Source organism: Ischnura elegans, chromosome 12, assembly GCF_921293095.1.
Source record: "Ischnura elegans chromosome 12, ioIscEleg1.1, whole genome shotgun sequence".
Lineage (NCBI taxonomy): Eukaryota > Metazoa > Arthropoda > Insecta > Odonata > Coenagrionidae > Ischnura > Ischnura elegans.
This window is the reverse complement of record NC_060257.1, coordinates 56,433,697-56,451,577: the sequence shown is the minus strand read 5'-3', so window position 1 is coordinate 56,451,577 and position 17,881 is coordinate 56,433,697. Positions and strand designations below refer to the sequence as shown.

The window sequence follows — 17,881 nt, the reverse complement described above, 5'->3', positions numbered from 1 at the left end:
CGACCCCAGATAAAACATGAAGTACGGCCGATAAACTTGGCCTTTACTCTTCTGCCGAAATGCTAGATCTAAAATGTGCAAAAAGCGAGCAATAGCATAAAATAATCGTTAAAAATTACCACAAATAACAGAATCCCTCATATATTGAAAAATCGATAATAGGAGAGAAAAAAATCTATTTCGTGAAAGCTTCCAAACTGGAAAATAGTGAAAATAATTAATACTTTAATCAAATTTATGCCTATATTTTTACAGCATGAAACATATTTTGCTCAATGTATCGCAAAGTGGTTGACTACTTTATATTTGGCCGAGCTAACTTGCCGGGTTTAAATAATGTTTCCTTACCTAAAATAAAATCGTAAATTTGGTGATTATGAGACGGAAAGAAATAACTTCAAAGAAGTATCTTGCGTGATGGAGTACATTTTTATCCTCTGTACCTCATTGTTGCTCTTTTTATTACTCAATGGACCATCAAAAGATGCCATCTCAATCATAAACAGTTAATCGCTGATCTGAAGGCCCGAAGAGAAAAGGACAACTTTTTAACAGGACCTTCAGATGTTAGAACGAAGGTTTACGCCGTGAGTGTTTGATCTCTGCCTTTTTCGGGGTTTCTTCCGCGTCAGTTGGCTTGTGGACAACACTTCGCTGGTTATCTTGCCAGAAAAAAACTCTTGTTATCAACCGCTTTACGATAAATCGAACTAAATGTGTGTTAAGCTGTAAAAATCTACGCAAAATTTTGAAAAAATAAGTGCTTTGAAAATATTAATTATATTCACTATTTTCCATTTTGTAAGCTTTCATGAAACCACTTAACGATAAATTGCACTAAATTTGTCTTATGCTGTAAAAATCTGCGCCGAATTTCGATGATATCATTAATTTTTTGCCATTTTCCAGCTCGTAAGCTTTTATGAAATAGAATTTAATTGCTCTGCATTTTTTTTGGGTTTTCTTCGGCGTCAGTTGGCTTATAGACAACAGTTTCGCTGGCTGACCTCCCAGCTTAGTGTTATTTTAAAAGGCACCACTATCACCAGTAATTTCTTATAATTTAAAATAGTTTTCGACCTTCTCACCCTGTTGTCTACAAGTCTACTTGCGCGGAAGGAAACCCGAAAACAAATACAGAGATCAGGGTCTTCAAATGTGAAATACTGCATCGACAGGAGATGCACGCCGATCGCCGCGATATTTTATTTTCGTTTCGGGACGGAATCAAAGAAAACAAAAACGGATCGAATACCGCACCGCGACCGTCATGCAACCGCCGCCGCCGTCTGCGCCCGCCACGCCGCGACCGGCACGCCCTCCCCCTACATCCCCAGACACGCCCCACCACGTCACTCCTAAAAGTCTTTCTCGCTCCGTTCCGCAACCCGCCAAAACGGTCACGATCGCTCGCCGGCCTACATCGAGCCGCTTTTGTTCCCGGCCACTTGACGGAGATGCAGGCAACTGCCGTGATTTTCATCGCGTGATCACCCCGGCATCATAAACCTCTTTCTCGTGCGTGCTCTGCGTTCGTCTCTTTAAAAAAACTCTTTCTCGGGGGCGCGGTCAAGACAGATATAGAGAGATACCAAGAAGACGGGGAAGGATAGCACAGAGGAGAAAGTTGATTGCCAGCTACCAGGCCCATCCATCCACGGGGCCCGATACAACGAGGCCCGATACAACGAGACCCGATACAAAAAGGCCCGGACGTCCGCGACGAAGCCATTCTCTACCTCAATTTCAATAAGTATATATCGTTTATCGAGTCAGTTTGCAGTGCTGGGCGAGGTAAGTCCATTTTTGGATCTTCCTGACATTATTCATAGCTTCTAATCCCCTCTCAGAAGGGCTACTGTTTAGCCGACGTCTTTCGGAAGCAGACCATGCTGTTACCGAGTAATTATCGTGTTAAGTGCTTCCGATGGCCTTTCCTGGCAGATTTAGGGACGCTGGCCTCGATCTGGGTCACGTCATCGTAAATTAGGTGTAATGTATCCTAAGATTGGTTTTCTGCAGTTTCATTCATCTGGCAGAGTTAATTATTACCCAAGGAGCCCATAAATATAAGTCCACGTCCTCTATATGATCTTCAAGAGGATTCATGATGCAGTAGGCAGCGATACACTTTTGTTCATTCTTTTTAGTAATCCCTAATTTAAATATTTATCATAGACACCCATTGTAGGTCATACTCTACTTTCTTTCCCTTTTATCTTTTATAGGATTCGATAAAATAAGCAAATGTCGTATTTACGGCCTATTTTAGGAAAGACAACAATGTTTAAAGCCGGCCAGATATCTCTGTCAGACATAAAGTGATCTATCTCGTAACTATAAATCTAACAAAATAAGTTTTATGCTTTAAAAATCTGCGCATAATTTTGATTCTAAAATCTTTGCTCCAATCAGAATCAGTCATTTCATTTAAAATCCATCTGATTTCCGAGGAATGCACTAATTAATTCATTATTTTTTCGTTAATCTCTATCACTTACGAACCGATTTTTTTTTAATTCTCTCCTTTGTTTGTAGCAACAGTCTCCTTAGGCATTTCTCTTTACTAAAAATTTACACATAACACCTAATGACCAGAAAGCAGTATTTAAAATTAATATAAAGGTGAATCCTAACTCCAAATAATTTATGATGAGAGTTTCGTTTCTTTCAAATTTCTCGAAATAGAACGAAAAACCATTTGTAAAAAATGAAGGCAATCTTCGACTCCTAAAATATTGATTCCGATTTTTTAAATTTTATGCTGACTATTATTTGATGAGATGACTTTTAAAAAAATGAGATTACTTTATGAGGTGACTTTAAAAAAAAAACTTAAATTTGGCCCAAAGAACACACTGAGAATTCACTCCATGACATCAATATCTATTACAATCAGTGGGTTTACCATGTATACTATGTGTAGCTTATTAAAATTTCTTTAACGAATCTTACTAATCTTATGTCTAGTCTTAAAATGATTTGCAGGGTATATTATAAAGCAACATAAATGGGGAAAACGCCGTTATTAGAAAAAAGCTTAGTCACATTTCAAAGAGCGGTATTTCTCGTATTTAAAAATACTTGATGGTGATGATGATAGAAGCCTAGTGATGCCACGCGAATTTCACGGAAAATACCGACCAGGTGTTTCGACTTTAGTCATTAACATCATGGATAGCATTCAAATTCACTGGAAATCCTTTCGTGCAAATGATAGATACTTGGTGACATAAAGGAGGGGACAGTGACGCCGACTCCATGGGGCCTGTGGGGGGCCCGAGCCCCCTCAAAAATATTCTATGGGGGTGAGGAAAAAATGTGTGATTTTCCCCGGAGTGTCCAGTTATCAAGAGTCGAGTTTTCAGGGTTCAAATGTTGATCATTAGACTCTTTCAGGTAAAATAAACTTAGGTTAAAGAAACTTCAGTCAAGTCAGGTCAAGTCTTTTAAAATGCTTTAAAAAAATTTAAAACTCACTATTTACAAAATATCCCGGGGCCAGACCCCGGTATGGGCCCCCCAATATTTTTTGTAAGCAGCCACCCCTGGGAGGGGACAAGCTGTGGACAGCAATAAAAGAATTGAACAAACAATGGACACCAATCAATCGGGAAACATGACAAAAAATCCTCAGATGACATTGGGAAAAATTCGATAAAGTTCCTTAAGACACGGCCAACGCATCGTATTTTTCCACCTTTTCTGACGTCTCGCACTTTTGAAATAATTATTATTCATGTATTCTAGGGTATCCCGCTGAAATTTTCATTCCGTGGCCGTGATATATTCCGAAGCGTGATCCGAATAATCGAGCGCTTATTTCTGCCCTTGAAAAACCCGTTTCTTTTGCTGAACCCTTCTTATTGATTAGCAATGCAGCGCCAAAAAATCAAGTGCCTAACGCAAAAAATCACATTTTTTATAATTATGAAATGTGACAATTCACCAAACAAATTGCAGTCCATTATCTCCCACTAACCTAATATTTTCGTACGCAAATTATGCATCAAAATGCGTGCTTGCATTGAGAGTAGTTTTCTTAGAAAAGTTTAAAGTCTGAAAAAAAATATCTCCGTGATTCTGTTAGCAGCGGAAAAATAATGAAATTGTGGCAAAAAGACCCATTTAAAACCTCTATCTTAAAGAAAATGAGTGGGCGATACAGAATGAATGCCTTGATGGCCGCTGTAACTTCACATTCTCTACAGTTGTGGATCAAATATAACTTTCATTAACTTTCATGATCACCATAATTGTTAGCGTCAATTGAATTGTTATTTTAATTTTTCTCTATTTACATTTAATAAGCTCTTATAAAAATTTTTTTTTTAAAAACTAGCCTTTATATTTAGATTACAGGGGATGAGCAACGTTTATATATGACACAAAGCAAAAAAACTCAGTGACCCCGAAAAACCAAAAGTGACGTATTAAAAAAGTCACTATATTTATTAAATTTTCAGTGAATGGTAAGCCCCCTATGTTTCAAAATGCCACCCCTATGCTTTTAAATGCCTACCCCTATGTTAAAAATGCCACCCCCCTATGTTAAAAATGCCACCCCGTACGTTTTATGTAACGGTAAAACAATATTCAAACATTTACAAAACCTTACAATTATTAATAAATATATGAAGATCATAATTAGCTGTTGTACAGTTTTCACAAATTAAAGTTATATTTTCATGTATTGTCATCGGAAATGAAGAAGTGTGCAAAATTTCAGCGTTTTTGCTTCACAGGAAGTGAGTCAAATTTCAGTTACAAGATTTGTACCAGACAAACAGACAAACAAACAGACAGGTTGGTGAGTTGATATAAAGGCTGGAAAAATAGAAATACGGGAACAGAATTCATTGATTTAACAAAAAATATTTAAATGAATTTTTATTTTAATTAATTCATGAATAACTTCTGTGTTATTCCTTTAACATCACAGATTCCTGGTGAAATACATACATGGCATTTTTCATATCGTATCCAAATTTCACACCCCTACAACATTACCTTCCTTATATATTCTCTCTTATAGAAACATAAATACTTTCGCTCTCTTTTTTCACTAAACTCTTCGACAATGAAATATAATCTTCACATAAATATACATAACATACTGCCATCACAAACACACAGACTTCCAAAATCCACATTAATTGAGGCAAAATTTTTAAGCTAGCTAACGATAACAATCTATCCATAGGAGAATGCAGTCATTAAATAAGTATCGAAGTCCAAGTGTCCCGATGGATATGCTAATGTTGCTACAAGGGCTGGAATTTAAATCCAGGTAGCGGGGAGGGGATTAAAAAAATATTGTGAATCTCGATCCCTGGTTTGCTTTTATGAGGACTCTTCAAGAACTAAAGGTACTCACTCTCCGTCAAGTGAGACTGTATGCTGAAGTTCTCTCGGCGTCTTCCTCTATAAAAATCTAATGTCAACTCGACAAAATCCAATGCCGGGTTTCCCTCCACCTATTTCTAAAGGCACAAATGAACTTAGAAGCTGGCCTTCGCATCTAAACTTAAACATTAATAGCATTACGAAAACACTATGTAACCTATTGACGTGGATTTCTCAATCATTCTATTCACCTAGTTTTGGAAGGGATAAAATAATTAAAATTAACAAATGGTTGAAAGAAAGCTTCTCTTTAATCCCAGATTTCTTTCATCTACTGTTATTCATAAAAAAACTTCAGCCTCTCCACCCATTTCTCAAGGCGCAAATGAAATTAGGTGTCGGCCTTCGCATGTAAAGAGCATACTTAGACATGAATAACATTACGAAAGAATATATACCTACCCTATCAACGTGGGCGTCTCAATCTTCCTATTTACGTAGTTTAGTATGGGGTAAACTAATTTGAAAAGAGTAAAGAAATAACAGAAAGCTCCTTTGTTGATCCCAGGTGTCTCTAATCTATTGATATTCATAAAAAAGATATTCAGAATTTTTATTGACCAACCTGTTCGCATAGAAAAGGAAGACAATAATAGGAGTAATCATTCGTTAAATAACCACCAATTTACGGACATCGACTTAAGAGAATGAGTACCAGCAAAATATTTCACCTTACATGGTGCATGGCCGAAAATTACGGGAGAATATAGCGAACATTGACTTACAAACCCTCTAGTAGTAATCTCTGGTCATTACTTTGCGTTCTGAAACTCTCGTGTAACATAGATAAAGTCTCGTGGGAAGGCAAAGGTTATTTTCTCTTGGCCCGCCCTATTTCGGTAGCCCAATGCCGTTGCTCTTCGGGGTCAATGCTGGGTTAGGTCAGCTAGGCCAAGAATTTTGATTCATTTCATGACCTATTTACTAGGTCGTGTGTGAACATTGGGTTAGCGTGTCTAGTCTGCATTCATTCCACCCCGAGTTTAAGTGTTAGGTGGTACACGAAATCGTATATTAAGGCAGAGTGTTGACCATTATCATCGCGAATATGTTTTCTAAAAAAATAGGCAGCATCATGCATTAAAGCAAGAAAGCTCTCGAAATTGCAGAATATACTTTTGAAAATGCACCGTCGAGTGTAGAAGTCTGTAAAAGTGTAGAAGGTAGAGTCTAGAATATTTACATGTAGTGGAAAAGTGCAATTATAATTTATTTTAATAAGTCAAACATCCACTTCTGCATCACATTTCAGTCCGTTGGATTCAATAGGTCCCAGATGTACACTTCAAACGCAAAGTCGGAGTAAACCTTAGCGAGTAAAAATAACTCAATATTTCGATGTCAGTAATTACCGCCAGGAAATAATGTCTTTAGGTGTACGAAGACCTTTGAGGAATTGATTTTCATGTATTCACACCTTAAAAAATAAATTCTAGGAGAAATGAATCATTGGATTGTCAATTTATTTCAAGACAGATGAAATTTTTTGATGACCAACAGTGATTATGTCGTATTGCTTCCACGAGTAATATTATTATCAAAAGTGTCGATGAAAAATATCATCATTCCAAAATACATATTGACACAGTACAACGTTTTCTAAATATCTAAACGCTTTAATCAGCAATATTTTACACAAACATATTAATATAAAATTATTATAATTTCACATTCCCGTTCGGTAATCCACACTGCATCATGGTAACCAGCCACTTCGTAAACAAATATATCGAGTAAAAGGTATAAATAAATGTATTCCAATAACTTATAACGTATTTACGAGTATATATAAATTTTCTGAATAAAACTTCGATATGTTCTTCAGCTTAGACTTTTAATTATTCAGTAAAATTAAACGTTAAATTTTGAACAATCAATTCGTTTTCCATAAATATGCTCAAGAGCAGAGAGAAAAAAGTGAAAAAATGCAATAGTTAAAGGACGGTATAAAGTGATATCTGAAGATTCGGTACGTGATTAATAGCAAGTAAATAAATTATATACCATGAGCACCGCAAGGTGAACGTTAATATCGAGATAAAATTTACATCGCTCTTAACTGCTTCATTACTTCTATTAAAAATCACAATAAAAAATTGGTCCTCAATGATTACAGACTTGAAAGATACACAAAGAGGAAATCTTGTAAGCATATGTTGTCGGTTGAGCCGCCGAAAATGTTTAAATGAAATACTGACGTTTACTAAAATGTTAAGTTGAACTGTTCTAGCTACGTTAAACGTAACTTTTAAGTTTATACATATAGACACTTAAATACTTATGGATTATATAAGGTTCTCCTCAAATCTAAGAGCTGGTACAAATATAAAAGGATATCGCCAGGAAATTGCTCCCTTGATTCCTTGAAAAGAATACGTTCTAAGAAGCGACAAATCAGTAGTTTCTACTAAGCTTCTGTCCATTCTGCTTTCTATAGGGCTCCATTACCTCCCATGAGAGCAGTTATGTGACCTGCTGCCATTACTAGTTGCAGACCAAGAAGCCTTGCATCTCTTTTTAACGGCCACCTCCTTAAGCAGCCACTTTCTTATCTCCCCTCAAGGCCGCATAAGATATATTTCACGGAAATATTTAATGATCCCCATTTCTACAACCATCTTTCGAAATTGGCAGTTGTCTCCGGTGTTGTGCAGTAGTGGCTTCCAGTCACTTTCTTGTCTGGTATTCGTATTGATTGAGATATTATTTATATATTATAAATTGAGGATTAATTTATATAAAGGTATATATTATCTACAGAATCACTATTGCAACGAAATTTCGCAATTGGCTTCAATTTTTCCCTGCAGTGGCTTTGAGTGACTTCCTTGTCTGACATTCGTATTGATTGAGCAATAATTTGTGGTTTATATTATCTACAAAACCACAGTTGCAAAGTCAATTTTTACATATTAAAAATAGGCTTCAATTTTTCCTTGTAGCAGTTTCAATTCACTTTCTTTTACGGCACATGTATTAATTGGGAAATGATTTGAGATGTATATTTCATCTACAGAACCACTATTGCAACGTAAATTTCACACTTGGCATTAATTCTGTACTGCAGTGGCTAGGAGTCACTTTCTTGTCAGCCAGCCACGCTAACTTAGGAATAATTTGCGGGGAAAAATACGTATCCCTCGATGTAACGTCAATCTTTCTTAATCCTTACTTTATTACCGCAGTTTTGCACTGCAGTGGCTCCGAGTCACTTTCATGTCAGCCATCCGCTCCGCAAGGAGCAGTCCCGGAATAATTAATCAGCTACACGGCAGAGGTAGTAAAGCGACACCTATTCCATCCACAACCTGTTAAACTGTATTCGGTGAGTCACACTGCCAATCTTACACCACGAGACAGACTGACGCTTTGACGTTGATAACCACCTCTGGTTCCCATGAATCATTTTCCATGAGAAGACCGGTCTGTTATCGTGGCGTCACACTCCTTTAAAACTCATGTCAACATCATGCAATTTTCAGGGTATATAAGAAGAAATTTTTTAGCATTTGCTTTTATCTAAAATTAAAAACATCTACATCGGACAAGTGAAGATACCCTTGTGTCAGCACCGGATCGTGTTCAAACTTCGGATATCTGTATAAAATTAAATTTCGAGATATAAGTGTTTTTTGCACAAAGCGTCCAATGGGTCAGAGTTTTCGAGATATTATCGACAGTAGTTACCCGTATACTCATGCAACCCGCAATATAATGAAAATGATAATGCATCGAAACAAGTCGCTATTATATTTCTTCGGGAGAAAACGATGGTGTCAATACTGCCAGAATTCTATTTGTAAGGCAGGACTTAATGCGTTCACATTTGAACATATAGCACACTAAACACTGCTACATACTCATAGGTAAAATATTCAGTTAGAATTTTAGCCCTTTCGTGAAAACTTACTTGCAGGTATTTGTTATTACTAGTTTGTACAAGTTTAGTAGCGTAGCACTGTCTGCTGTTATTACTAGTATATTAGCATCGCACTGTTTGCTGGAAATACATTAAAATGTAAAACCGATCGAGAAAAGGTTGGATTTCTTAACATCAAGCCAACATTCCCTGGCTCTTTCATGCCTTCCAGTCTACATTCATAATTTAAGAGACTGTTTGAACATTTGCCATGCGATTTGTCGATGAAAAGAGGATATTATCGCAGGGTATTAGGTACCCGTATAATCATGCAACCCGCAATGCAATGAAAATGCTAGGTTATCGAAACAAGTCGTATTAAATTTTTTAAAGTCATAATATCATTGAAATGAGATATACCAAAACTGGTCGTTATTAAATTATTTAATGAAAGTGTGAAATTAAAAATCATTCCGTTGTGATAACGAAATAAATGTACGCAATCTCTGTGCCCGGCCAATCAAACCTATCACGTGATCTCATATTTTGCCATATCAAAACTTGGTCCAATATGCAGAAGCCAAGAATCGCTTTAGGGTCTTCAGCCCACACCAAAGTTTTACATTTTTTGCGACTGCCCGCCATACATCTGCTGAAGAGACAAATAGTCCAGGAGCACTCATCCTTTGACCACTTTTCGAAATAGTACGATTGCAAAACGTCTGCCAATAACTCCAAAGATGAATTAAACTTTCGGAATTATGCATGCAAAATACGTAGACAATTCAATTAAATTTATGGTCTTTTGATGCTTGCGAATTGACAACAAATCAGTACAGACAACCTGCACCCCCCAAAACCAATTTCGGGTTAAGGTTCTGATCTTTACGAAGAATAAAAGGAATGCACTATATTAAATTATTTCACATCGATAATGATCCACAGTATCATTCAACTATAAAGTATACCGAAAGTAGTCGTTATCAAATTTCTTTGGGAGAAAGCGAGTATGTAAATACTGCGATAATTCTATTTGAAAGCTAGTATTTAAAAGTGCGTACAATTTAACAAATATCACCATAAACACTGCAAAAACTATTTAGGTAAAAATGTCATGTTCATATTTTAGGCTCCTCTTATTAAACTTTCTTACTTTCTCACTCATCATACTCTTCAGCAGTGATTAAGCTCGTCAAACAAATCAGCTGTTCCGAGAGTTCTCGAGATGGTTCTGGAGTAGCGGCCTTGCGGCTATACTAGTGCAAACTCGTTGAGGTCACGTCTAACCTCGGGAGGCCGAGTTGAAAAGGGCCTCTTCGAGTGGAGAATAGGAAAGGACATGCGATCCACTCCTCCCTATCTATCTCCTATCTTCCGCCGACTCGCACACATAGCAGCGAAATTCAGGAGAGGGGAGAGGCGGTGGCAGATAGGGGAAGAATGGTGTGGGGAGGCTGTTTCGAAATGGGTGAAGGTCGCCCCAACTAAATGAAGCACGTGGGGATCACGCGATGCGGTTCAGAAGGAGCTGTTTGTGGTCAACTGGGGAAACAAGGAGCGGAGAGCTTTCACTCGGAGTCGGGGCGGGAGAAAGGTGCGTTAAAGGGTTTAACCGCATCAAATTTGGTAGCCCGCCGAAAGGATATTAATCTCAGCAAAATTAACGACAACTTAACTCGGCGAAATTTGACTTAATCTCGGAAAACTTAGCAATAACTTAACTTGGCGAAATTTAACTTAATACTAGCAGACTTAACGATAACTTGCCTGGGCTAAATTTTATTTAAAGGCCGTTTTACACGGTACACGGAATTGCGCAATCCGACGTACGTGCGAAGGCGCAATCAAAATTGCGTCGTGTAAAGCGGTGAATTGCTAGAACACATGCGAGAATGCGTGGATGCGAGACGGCAAAATAGCCCCTGTTCTAATTTCGTTCATGCATTCGCGCAATTCCACGCCATTTTAGAAATTAATGCAGCTCTAACCTGCGCAATTCCGTGCCCCGTGTAAAACGGCCCTAATATCAGCAAACTTCACAAAAAATTAACTTGGCGAACTTAACAACAACTTAACTTTGCGAAATTTGACTCAATCTCAGTAATATTAACGAAAACTCAAGTTGCCGAAATTTGACTTAATGTCAGCAAACTTAAAAACAACTTAACTTGACTCAGTTTGACTTAATCACAGAAAAGTTAACCACAACTTGACTTTACGAAATTTGACCACGTTTATTGTCTGCTTAAACTGAACTGTTAAATTATTCCTGGTCCGGATGTAATGTAGAGTTAACATAAAATGGAATTCGCTTTACTATCTATCGTCAGGAAAGGATTTATATCGTGGGTATAGTGTACTATAGCACATATGAAACACTTTTGAGCCTGGTTCGCAACAACTTAATTTGGCATAACACACTGTGCACGAGATCAATTAGCCCATTTCCGCCCACAGTAGCCGCATGGCTACATCCTATCATTTGAAGTAAACTCACACTCCTTTTTGCCGTTGAATTGTCACAAATATATTGCTTAAGCTTGCAATAACTAAAATACAGGTGCGAAACGGAAATTATACATGGATACCAATTGTCCGTAAAATAATTGCGAGTATCACAATAGTAAACAGGAAATAGCGTTGTATAGACTATTTTAACTTTCCTTCGTTCAAAAAATATGCTTTCCCAGAAGATTCATCTTTTCTATCAACGTCATTCATATAAATTAAACAACACTAGATTCTGAATTCGTTACCACCACGCAGGGGCTGCTCCGGGATTATTTTCTGGGGGGGCACAAGGGTCTGACAGGTCTTCTCATAGTTGAGATTTAAAAAAAATATAATAATTACTACAGATAATATTTTCTTTATTTTGATCTGAAAGTTATTAATATTAAAATCAATGATTGAGACTCCGTAATGCAGAAAATAAAACGAGCGTAATGACAACCGTATTAAAAAAATCTTGTCTATTTTTTAAGAGTCTGGGGGGGGGGGTGGCACGTCCCCCGTATCCTCCTACCCCTAAATCCGCCTATGCCACCCAGTATAGCTATAGGGCTAGGTTCTTTTTAAAGAAGCAAGTGGATGAATCATCAAAATATTTCACTGGATTACCAATGAGGACTATAGGAGCAACTTACCTAAATGTCTTCGCAATTTCCATTGTACATAGTTTTCTGGGCGGAAATAGATTTATGGCATGTTTCCTTAATTGTAGTAAAAACTGCGCAGCAGTCATGTGATCGATTGTGTAGGATTTGCGGTACTTAGTTTTTATGCCTCTCGACTGACAAAATTATCTTTCTGGTATAGTATTATATTTGGAACAAAATTAGAGATTATCAACAAGGTATTTGTTAAAGCTGTAATATAGTTTGCCAGGCAGAATTTTACATAATCTGGTCTTAAAAATGGTTGGAGAGGTGACAGATTTTAGAGAGCTCAGGAGCTTATTGAATAATTTTGGCGTTATTCTAAATAAAACACTAACTTGGGACGAACACATAGCATGCATCTCTAATAAGGTAATTAAATCTTTGCACCAGTTAAAATGCTTCCGTAACCTAATGCCAATACCATTGAGACTCAAACTAGCGAATGCTTTGTTGATTCCTCATATTGATTACTGTTCTTTGGTGATGTCGAACATTAACAAATGTCAGATATCTAAATTACAGAAAATACAAAATTGTATCTTGCGTTATGTGTGTAACATTGGATATTATGAGCATGTCACTCCATATTATAAGGAATTAAAAATTTTAAAAATTGAAAAAAGAAGAAAATTTCAAATGGGTCTCTTTATGTATAAACTTTTAAAAACTGAAACTCCTTGTTACATTTTCCAGACTTACATAGATAACTTAATGAAAAAAACAAGATTTACAAGAAATAAAAATAAATTAATTGTACCTATTCATAAAACAACCATGTACCAAAATTCATTTTATATTAATTCATGCCATGTATGGAATTCGATTCCTCAAGAGTTAAAAAATATCTCAGCATTCAATAATTTCAAAAAGTCTTTGTTTTCTTTTTATTTTTATGATACCTGAATTTATATAAGCGTCTGCAACTTGCAATTTTTGGTTTGTATGTTTTTTGTATGGTTTTTGATTTTGTTTCATGTTATTGGAAATCTGTATAAAGGTGGTTGTTTGAGTTGGTTGGTTGAGTGTTTGATGATTTCTTCTTTTTTTTATGTTAACCTTCTCAGTCTGAGTGTGTATGATTATGTATTTATTTAGGCTCCAAAGGAAAGGATTCCTAGAGCCAATAAAGTTTATTTATTTATTTATTAATAATTTGGAAGCTGAGTGGAGAAGAACTGGTATTAATGGTATAGAATTCGGAGGAGGCGACAAACAGCTGAGGTCGTTTTCGCCGTGAGGGAAGGGTAGGGAAGGAAGGGTGGAGAGAAACCCGGCGTCTGCATTAGCCTGCTCTTTAAGAAAGTAGCCAAGGGGGATAGAGCCTAACGTCCTATCCAATGGACTGAGTACAGTAGCTCCCCACCGCAAAGCACTCAAGCAAGGATGGGGCAATTAATCTCCGCCACCGCCGGGAAATGACTCCAGACCCAAAGGGTGGGGGCCAGCAGTCTATCCACCATCAACCCGATCCCCATCGCAGATCGGAATGGATGTTTAATGAAGTTGATTTAAGAGAACGTCCGAAAGTTCATGGGACTTAATACGCGTAGTTGCTTTCCTTGCCATCGTATACTTCACACATAAATTTGTGTTTATTTCTCAGCTTATGACTATCCCAGGTCGAGTTACGCCGCTCAAGTTCTTATGAACCAGCAGAAGCTCTCCTTAAATTGTCAATTCCTTAGTTAAGACAAGGAAAGTCAAGGAACGTTTTTAAGAATGAGGCTTCACCACAGATGACTCACTCGGTGAATTCTAAGCTAAAAAAATAAATTAAAAATTTTGGTAGTTTTTTCAACTAAGCAACAAAATTTTTGCTTTGTAATAGTGTGTTTGAAAGGGCACCGATAGGTTGCAATTTAGGTTTGGCAACTATTTGTCCTATTCAAATTCACTAAGTTCAATCTATTTTGTTGCATTCGATTCTGAATTTTAATTTCTAAATATTAAGTAATACAGCAGGATCAAGATTTGAACAAACAATAAATACTTTGCGGGTGAACTTGGGTTTCTGCTAATTATTCTTGATTTATAAGGAGGCTTTATTAATAGATATCGCCGTGTAGGCATTTGAAATATCACAGACACAAAGAAACCTAATCTGTACACTGCATGCCTCTAATCCGTTCAATAATTGGTTTGAAAAACCAATAAAATCAATAAAACCTTCGATTTCCATTTCACAATTCCCATCGAGTGAACTTGGGTTTCATATAACTATTCTTGGTCTATTAGGAGGCTTTATTAATAGATATCGCCGTGTAGGCATTTGAAATATTACAGCCACAAAGAAAACTAATCTGTACACTGCATGCCGCTAATCTGTTCAATAATTGGTTTAAAAATCCAATAAAATCAATAAAACCTTCGAATTTCAATTTCACAAACCTTCAATTTCATTCAACCTTCGGCATTACGGAACCTTCACCCACAAAACACTGGGAATTACCCGCACGACACCAATTCAATGGCACATCTCCCAACAATCATCCCGCTTTCAAAATATTGATTCGAGGAGAAGAGCATTGATTTTTATAAATGTCAAATCAGGTGAATGCTTTGTCACCGCAGTCTCGTAGCAGCGATGCTAATCAAATCGGGTGAAGGACGAAGCCAATGCGTCGCTCCGATATCTTCACAACGATTAACTTTTCCTCCAAATTAGCATGCTAATCGATTTTTAAATATGTAGCCCAAACAATTGTCTTATCTCTCGTGTATATTCAAAGAATCATGACTTTCGCCTTCGATCATTTTCTCAGGATAACACTTATTTCAACAAAATATGATAAGATGGTCAATCAGTACGTTGCTATTTGGGAATTTCTTTTAATTACACCGTTCATTTGCACCCAAAATCCATAAATAGCTCAAGGAGTACTACATGAGCAGACTTTAAATCCTTTCCCCGGCAACATTTTCTTTAATTCAGATACGAAGAGGTAAAGTCACTCCTTAATTAGTCATAACCTCAGCTCAGAAAGGATATAAAAATGGAAGGGTCAATTTTTTTACGATCTTTCCAGGGTCCGAGCTATACGTGGTAACTTACGGTAGCGATGTTGATATTATCGATTACAATTCCCATTAAATAAAGCCAGAAGATAAAACAGACAAACATCATTCACGTAAGGTACTTCTCAGGTAAGCAAATGATTATAGGCCATTGGCTAAGATTTCAAAAGCAGTCTTTTGAGGCTTATAAACACGACTTGATGTCTTATTTTATATCACTCAACATAGCACTATGCGTCACTTGCTTCTCATATTGCATATCACATGACGATCCCGTTAAGTAGCAGAAATTGATATTGATCGTCCTAGAATAAGTAAAAACTTTATAAATAACTTACAACTCCAAGATAAAATACGTTGCACAGAGATTATCCGCTAAATTTTGCCATAATTGTAGGAAAAATACAATATTACTCTATGCAACACAGAGATTGGGCAATGAATATATTTTTATAGAATCACTATAATCAGCATTCAGAGTAAATCATACCGCAATTTTATTCACCTTAAAAACAATTTCAATTCTGTAGCAGATAAAATTTGCTAGTAAATAAGAAGTTTGGGTACCTCAGTTTAATTTTTATTATGATATTGTTATCACTATTAAGATCATATTAAGAGGAATCCATTTCAGTTACTTTGATAAAATATTAATATAATTAGTTCAAGTATACATAATGCTTTGAATATCATTTTTATAAGATCGCTCATAGAAATCTGCGGATTTTAATTCCACTTTCCATATAATGCATCATGAAGAGACAAATTTCTTGCAATAAATCACACCCAAAGTTTTCGTTTACAAATTATTATGAAAAAGAAATTTACTTCGATTAGCTATGACAAATAAAGATACACAAAAGAAAGCTTTTCGCAGGTTGGACACTATTAGCTAAAATTGATTCATAGTTTCAAAAGCAAATTTATCATTAACTGTACTACCACATCTCTTTACACCGTAAAAAAGGTCTTGGGTAATTATTATAGGAATCATTGGTACTATTTGAACCAACGAATTTTTTCGTTCTGATCTTTACACAATCCCACTTTGAGTTAATGTTTTATGGGAGCAATACGATAAATATCAATGTCAAATGTATAATTCCCGCAAAAACACGGCAATGTAAGCGCCAAGCGGTCCCATATTGTACCACCAAAATGTTTTTCATTATTAACTCCCCAAATGTTAAGCTGACATCAAATAACCTTGCTTAATATGAAATTTTCCTGTTAATAAAACCATCATTACGTAACAATATCTTCGTGTTATGAGTATATATGGAGTTAGCAAAGAAAATCTTTAGTACTGCACTAATAATTCCGTTTTCTCGGGCTAATTGAAAATTCTCAATTTTCAAACGGCTGTTGATGCGTTAAATATAGCTTCAAAAAAAAACAAATTTTTCGGAAAAATGTATTTAAAAACACCTAAATCAATTTAAATTGGATCAATACGATAAATTTCATTGGCAAATATAATTCTAATGGTTCCCAATATAGTTCACTAAATAGTTTTTACGGTACCTAGTTGTAATGCAAATATTTTTTCCAATAAACTATAGGTTTAACATTTTACATATGAATCAGTACAAGAAATATAGGTACCTAACTTCAATCGCTGTATTTACCGATGCACGTCCTGCCAAAATTTGCGAGTCAAGCTCATGCCCAGAATGCAGACAGGAGAAGTACAAAAACGGTCCCCTTCATCAGTGTCTGCAATCTGCGGCGAAGTCTTTATCTGATGGCACGGTTTTCTCATTCATGCGGACGGAGTTTAGCTTAAAGCCTTGACATGCATTACCTACATCCACAGCTAATTGATCGCTGTGTTTCGTGAATTAGGACGGAATCGCCTGATAGAGATCCAATGATTGGTGTTAATCATCTTTCTCTTTCCAAAAATAGTCAATTTTCAAGCAAACCTATTAAGTGTACCAAATAATAATCGAGAAATGCCTAAATAATATATCGATGGCTAAGTTCGAACAACACGTATCTCAAATTCGTTCGGTTTGGGACAGGTCTCTTAAACAAAGTGTAATAACATTTAAAAAAAGTAAAATACAAGTAAAAAAGAACTCTTCGTTTGCAATTGAATGCTCCTTTTTCTGTTTTATGAACTTTTAGTTTTTAATTTCAGTGTACAAGTCAAAAAAATAATCGTTTTTTACTCTCCTGAAAAGTTGCTATTTTTGAGAACCGTGTTGTTAGAACTTATCCATCGATATGCTAATGTAATAATATGATGAAAAAAATATCTCAATTTGCATTGAAGTAAACACTTCCACGATTTTAAAATTAATTATGACCAAGGTTTCGATGTAACTGGAACATCTTTAAGGTACATTTTCAACTGGAAAAAGTTCCAGTTGAGAATTTATTAATTCAATTAACTACACACCATTCGTACCATGAAGAAATTGCGCTAACATCGAAA

The 17,881-nt window shown here is 36.2% G+C and overlaps 1 protein-coding gene across 1 annotated transcript in view; it reads left to right on the top strand.

Moving 5' to 3' along the window:
- Window positions 1-1,404: 1,404 nt before the first annotated feature.
- Window positions 1,405-17,881, top strand: part of LOC124169199 — a 56,419-nt gene continuing 39,942 nt past the window's right edge. The window contains exon 1 of the mRNA XM_046547716.1: window positions 1,405-1,794. The gene's annotated coding sequence lies outside the window, so the exon portion shown is untranslated. The remainder of the gene's footprint in view (window positions 1,795-17,881) is intronic.